This window comes from Symsagittifera roscoffensis, chromosome 7, assembly GCF_963678635.1.
Source record: "Symsagittifera roscoffensis chromosome 7, txSymRosc1.1, whole genome shotgun sequence".
In the NCBI taxonomy this organism is placed as follows: Eukaryota; Metazoa; Xenacoelomorpha; order Acoela; family Convolutidae; genus Symsagittifera; species Symsagittifera roscoffensis.
In genome coordinates this window covers 3,384,416-3,391,600 of record NC_087068.1, presented here as the reverse complement: position 1 = coordinate 3,391,600, position 7,185 = coordinate 3,384,416, and the positions used below count along the sequence as shown (strand labels likewise).

General features: G+C 32.4%; 1 protein-coding gene across 1 annotated transcript in view; it reads right to left on the bottom strand.

The window, feature by feature from the left end:
- LOC134852180 (oligosaccharyltransferase complex subunit ostc-like) overlaps positions 1–7,185 on the bottom strand; it is a 506,030-nt gene that overhangs the window by 390,134 nt on the left and 108,711 nt on the right. The window lies entirely within an intron of this gene.

Genomic DNA, 7,185 nt, shown 5'->3' with positions numbered 1-7,185 from the left:
AACAGCAAGCACGATCATCAACAACTAAAAATTTCAAGTAAATGAAGCTCGATTTCTAGTTTGTCAATGCAGAAACTACACTGAGCCTGCTTTTTAAAATTGGGTTAATTTTAATATGTCTATCATAGAAAAGTCCTAGATTTTCAAGTGATGTGGTTTTTCTGAAGCTCAAGTAGTAAATTTTCAAACAAATTAATAAACTTCTTGGTTTCTCAACTTCGAGTTCATCAACTTTCATTACCTTTGCGATAAGCAAGGGTATTGCAATCGGGTACTAGACATTTTTCCCATAAACAACCTTGTTCACAGGACGCTTCTCATCTGGACTTATTTCCTTGAATCTTCTTAGCAACCAATTTTCCGCTACAGATAACCAATTTACTGCTACAGATATTTGTTTGTGCTTGTTGGGATTTTAAATATGGCTCTGTTCGAACCCGATTTATTAAAATTTCACTTTTTTCCTTTTCTTTTTTTCTGCTTGATAATTTTCGGACTATACTATATCGGCTTAGTGGCCGCATATTGCCTCGCTCGACGAGCGAAAAAGTTTTTTGTTTGTATGTGTGTGTTTTGAGGGCGAGGGGGACTCAATAACTTTAAAGTAGTCTAATTTGTTTTGATTTATTGTCTGCTTTTTTTATTTTATTACTTCTTCGGCTAAAAAATATTTCGGCCCAAAATGTTTCGGTTGAGTATCATCATATTGCATTGTTCGAGTAGCGAAAATTGTTTTTGTGTGTGCTTTGAGGGTGATAGGGACTTAATAACTACTTATTAGTCTTAAACTTTTTGGCATTATTTTTTGCTTTTTTTGTTTGTTTTTCCTTTTTTCAGGCTTAGTAGGTTTCGGTCTATTTTTTATTGGCTTAGTGGCATCATATTGTTTAGTTTGGCGGGCGAATAAATTGCGTGGGTGTGTGTTGGGTTGAGGGGGACTTGATAAGTTTTTAAAAAGTCTTGTTGATTTTTTTTCAGCTTAAAGGGTTTCTGCGAAGGTGTTGTCGGCTTTGTTACCGCTTGGTAAGTTTTCTTTCGATGCGAATTGAACATTCTTTTGTTTTGGCTTGTTTTTCGTTTCAAAAATAGCTTTATTCGTTTTGAAAGATCTTGTTTTTTTGGATTTTGTTTTGTATCGCAATTGGTTCGAAGCTCAGCCTCGCCTCTCTGTCAATATTTATCTTCTGGAGCAAGTTTGGTTTTTTTCGGCTTCTTACTTTAACGTTATCACTTTTGGCTCTCTTCATGGCCAAAAGCTTGCCTTGAGTTGTTTAATCAGATCTGAAACGTGGTAAAGGGCATCATATATTCTAATTTTTTTTGTGGATAAAAAAATTATGGTGTTTTGTTTTTGCACATATTTTGCAATATTTATTCGGTCGATTTAAAAATCATAATTCATAAAAATCATCTGACAAAATCATATGATTTTTTGCTCGAGTTCTTAGTCAGTGGCAATGCTTAATCTTTGTTTGGTGTTATGTCGTTCACTATTTTGTCCATAGTTAACAGCAGTAATTCGAATGTAGTATGTTATCTTTTTGAAACGATAGTATGTAATTTCCTTTATATTAATTTTTGATAGCCTGAAATCTGAGTGCGGCTTATCAATTTTGGATTTAAACTAAGCTCAATTTAATCAATCTAATAAATTTACGCTGATAATTTATCTCCAATGGAGAAAAAAATACGCTTCTTTTCTTTTTGATAGGTTATTTTTTTTATAATCAGTGGTGGAACAAGGATGCAAATAACTTAAGTTACTCATTCGTTTTTAACAAATTATAAGTTGCGAAGTTGCCAATTTTTTTCTAAGTATCTGCAGGCAGTTTGTTTTACGAAAGTTTTTTTTCCAAAATTTTTTGCACCATATGGTTTCAAGTGTTGTGCAGGATGTTAACAGAAACTGTAAAAAAATGATAGGTTTTCTGTTTTGAAACAAATTGTTTTTCGTTGAACTTTTCAGGAAATTGGAACCGTTTTGCGAGTATAAATTGTTGTTTTTACACCAAATTCAAGCAATTGGAAAATATAAGCAATTGATCACTCGCATTTGAGCACAAAATTTGCAATTCCTGAGAGTAATCTTACAGTAACCAACAACAGCGTTGGTAATTTCAAATTTTGCAAAAAAAAAGTTATTCAAGTTTTCTAAAAAGTTTTTGAAAAAATTACAAAAAAACGTCGTAAACGGTAAAACTACAAATATTTGAGACCTATTTTGAGGCAAGATTTGCAACCCTGAGAGTACCCTGACAGCCCTCAACTACAGTTTCAGGAACTTCACCTTTTGAAAAGCAAATTAAATTTTCTGAAATTTTTTGAAAAAATCACTAAAAACGTCATCTCAAAAACTACAAGGATTAGTCATATTTGATTAGTCATATTTGGAAGAAAAATTTGCAATTCCTGGGAGTACACTTGATAGATTCTCTTTCTAGAGATGGAATTTCAAATTTTGTGAAATTTTTTATATCTCAATGCTTGGAACAATTTTTAAGAAAAGACATACCAAACGTCACATCTCGTAAAACAAAGAGCATTTGAGCAGTCGCCTTTAAACGCAAGACTTCCAGTTTTGAACTCCTGAGAGTAACCCCAGAGTGCCCAACTACCAGGTTGGGAAATTCAACTTGAAATAATTTTTTTGTTCCAAGTTTTCTGAAAAATTAAAATGAATTTATTATTTATATTTAGAGGCAAGATTCTGAAAAATTAAAATGAATTTATTATTTATATTGGAGGCAAGATTGAGAGTACTCTGACAACAATCAATTGCACTCAGATTGGCAAAATAAGCACTGAATTTTAACTGGAGAATTGAAAAAAGTTCTTAAATTTTGCAATATACGGTATAGCTGAAACGTGAAAAAATTCTTTCGTGAAACATAATAATAAATTGAAAAAGCTTTAACGTGGCGAGATAGTGCAGCCCGCATTTCAATATATAATAGATAACGCTGAAAAAAAAATTATTTTTTTTGGAAATTATTGTTGCAAAAAGTAATTTTTTCCAGTATCTGCTGACAGTACGTTGTTTGTAGGTAATATGTAACATTTTTTGTTCAATATGGTTCGGGCTTTGCTTCAAGTACTGAATGAAGAATGAGAGCTTTCTGCTGATTTGAGGTTGAGTTCTGATTTTTTTAAAGCAAAATAATTCTGATGGAAGTTTTATTCACATTTCTGTTTTTTTTTTTTGCGTTATTTTAAGTCACTAGGGCGTAGTGTTTTTTTTTCGTTCGTTTTTATGGCGTCAATAATATCTTCTGCAGGTAAGTGTGGTATCATAAAAAAGCCCTAATGGTCGTGATTTGGATTCCAATGAAAATTCAATGAAGAAAGTTTCTGTCGAGAAAGTTTGGTCTGAATTTCACCCGTTATTCTAGATGTTTTGAAATTTTCCGATGAACGACTGAACTTTCCTGAAACTAATACAAAAGCAGAACGAAACCTGAGTCATGAAAGAAGTAAAAATTAAACTAAGCAATAAAAGCAGGTTGCCTTGCGCGTAGCACTTGACGTTTCCTGAGAATGATACAACTTTTGACCCCTGCGATAGTTTACTGAGGCATCTGAAATAGGCACCTTCTGAATGGTGTTGGGTGTGTTCTGTATCCCAGTTTTAGATTTCTCAAGGAAATCTTAGAAGGATTCAAGTTTTGTATCCTAATTAAAGTCTGTTGGTTGTGTCTTTTTTCCCAAAAATAATCAGAAATTTCATAGTCGAGAAAAATTGGTCTGATTTTTCCTCCGATTTTTATATTAAATGGCACAAGGAGTAGGTTGTCTCTTTTTCGCCCAATTTTAAGTGCCTTGAGGAAATCTTCTTGGGGGTCAAGTCGGGTACCATATGAAAACCCTGTTGGTATTCATTTGGATCCCACAAATTTTGAAAAAGATTCAATGTGTCGAGAAAAATTGGTCGTTTTTGAGACAAAATGACACGAAATGGGCTAAAGACAAGATAAAAGACATTGTTAATTGTTCCGCTATTGTACATTATATTAGCTATCATGAAATCAAATTTTGCAGTTTTTCAAACTAATTCAATCGTTTTTTCCTGAAAAAAAAAGAACAACAGTAGATGTCGATGCTAAAAGCGAAAACTTATTTGGCCGTTTTTCTTCATGCCTTTTGGAAACATTCTGCTGCTTGCACTGAAACAGGGCTTTCGTATTTAGGATAATATTTGTTTTGTTTTAATTCAGGTTTTTTTCAGTGTTTTTTGGGTTCCTGTTTAACAGAAGGTCGTAACTAGACCTGAAATCAATTTGTTATATATTTTTTGTTAAACAATATATATTATTTGAAATTGAATTTTGTTGATTTTTTTGCTTAACAAGGCTACTGCAACCTGGCATTTGATTTTTTAAGCTTTCTTAAGAGATCTTCGTTCAAACCTAATTTATACAATTTTTGCAGTCTGTTTCCAAGTTACTCTGCACTGCTCAATTGTCGGGACCCCCCGCAAATAAATTGGCTTTTTCATAGACCCTACCCGCACAAGAATTTTTTGACCCCAATGGAATTTTAGACCATATAATTTATACCCCAAGTTTAAGAAAATAATGCCTCCAAATAATATTGAGAGATCAAAATAACAAAAACTGTTTTATCTACGAAAAAAAATTGTCGTCTGGATCAAAGAAGTAAAACTTTGCCAAATTTTTTGTGCAAGAAAATGTTTGGCTCGGTTTTACCATTATACTTTTCAGAATTGATCCTAATGTGCGGGAACCATGATAATATTACCGATGGTTACTGAACCAAAATTGCAGGAGTATATGTTTTTCACACAATAAATTCCAAAAACTAGACTGCGGCCTTTTTTTCTAGGTCGACCTTTTATTCGACCTTTTTCATAGGTCGACCAAAGTGATTTTCTGAGCTCTCCCATAACGTTATAAAAACTTTCGTTTTTGACCATATTTTCTGCGCCGCCAGCAAAGCTTCGAAAAACAGGCCCAAAAAAGCGTGTCTTGAAATTATTTGGAAATTGTTGACTAAAAAAATTGCGTTTTTCGGCGCGCGCTCCCTCCTGAAAATTATTATATATTGGGGTTTTAAGCGCCTTTAGAAAAATTTACTCCAAAAAGGGATATATCAAAATAGTATAACAGAGAACCTTGTCAGTTTAGATCCTCTAAATCCGCTACTGGATAGAATCATTTTTTCCAAAAAAATGAGTCAGCAATAATCGTGAGAAAAGTGAAAACTCAATGGACGGAAGAAAACTCCAAATCAAATTAAGACGGAATAAGACCACATTTTTTAAATTACTCTAAAAATGACTATGTCAATTTTATTGGAGCCAAATCTGGAAATCTAGATAAAAAAATCTTAGTAAGATCATTTATCTACGAGGGAAAGGACCAATATACGAGCTTACAGCTCATCACGGCGAACTGCTGTTTTGCCCCTGCTTAAGAACTTCATGCAACCGGAAACTAGGCCGGCTGACTATAAAATGAAAAGCATGAGACTCAATGCTTTAGTTTGTTTCGAAAATTAAAGTTACTCTACTTGTTTAATGAAGTTCAATCAGACGTTGAGGTTAGTTGCAAGAGGTGTTCCACAGAAGTAATTATTCTTAGTGTTAATTATAATTGGAGTTTTTGTGACTCACAGATACTATCAAAGGCTATCCAGTCTGTCTGGGATATCTCGTTTCACTTATCTTTCTAAGTGACTGTAAGATACGTGGCAGTCATCGAGAAGGGTTTAATTTCACGAAGAGACATTAATTGCAAAGAGTTCTGCTGGAGATGAATTGTGTAATCGGCCCTTCGTTTTAGAAGAGGGGAGCAATCAGTCATTTCTGCTCCCGATGGATGGCAGTAAGTCATCCAATCACCCATTCGCAAAGGTAATTTAATCTTTGAATATTATTATTAACAAATTTATTAGCTTTTAAAAAGTCTCGAATTCAGAGTCAACCATTTCAAAAAATTTTGATGAAATTGAGCCCAAAAACTTATTCCAAATAGGCTTTGAATAATCACCTTGTTGTTCCGATTATTTTAAAAATATGGATGAACTTTGTATTCGGGTGTTTCTTAGTTTCTTAGCAGGCTTACTATAGCTTATTTATGCTTAATTTAATCCGTGAAAACTTAGTTTTACTTGAATAAAATTAATTTTTGGAGTTTTTAGCGTCAATTTGGCATTCAATATTCAAAGAGTTTCTTCAAAAAAAATTGAAAAAATGTTTGAAACTTGAAACCTTTGAATTTTTTTAACATTTTTTTCTACTGATTTTTCTTTATGAAATGTTTTCCAATTGACCTATTTTTTATTTGGAGTTTTAAGAGTCAATTTGGCATTCAATATTCAAAGAGTTTCTTCAAAAAAATTGAAAAAATGTTTGAAACTTGAAACCTTTGAATTTTTTTAGCAATTTTTTTCTTTTTTTTTCTACTGATTTTTCTTTATGAAATGTTTTCCAATTGACTTATTTTTTATTTGGAGTTTTTGGAGTCAATTTGGCATTCAATATTCAAAGAGTTTCTTCAAAAAAATTGAAAAAATGTTTGAAACTTGAAACCTTTGAATTTTTTAAACAATTTTTTTCTTTTTTTTCTAATGATTTTTCTTTATGAAATATTTTCCAATTGACCTAATTTCCTATGACTGTTGAATATGGCCAAGTTCCGTTTTTTTTCGTTCGGATCTTTTTTTATCACACCACGCAGAAAAAAAACGACTTTAATTTTCCAATGACTATGGTCGGAACATTCTGTGCTACTTCCACAGTAACCAGCTATCCTTGTTTTTATTTGGATAATCGGTTGCTTTTGCGTTTGAGAAAGGGAAGTAAAGAACAGCTCTTCAGAGGAGAGTTACATATCTGTGTAATAAGTAAGCGATACACTATAAGAGATAGTTTTTTTAATATTTAACACCTTCGACAATAAATATTGTCACAAGTTGCAAAATTCCACGATTGAAGTGCGTTAAGTGAAAATTGTAATTTGGGATTAAAATTGTTGACTATTTTTTCGGCACATTAAAATTTTTATGTAAGAAATAGTTTGAGATCAGACGCTATATATATTGTATGTTCCTGAAATTTGTCTTCGGGAGTGTTACAGTTTTATTCTAATTTCTTTTCTACGCAAAGTTCTACACCACAAATACTTATCAGAGTCGATCGATATATCATATTGAAGCTTATTCAGTCGT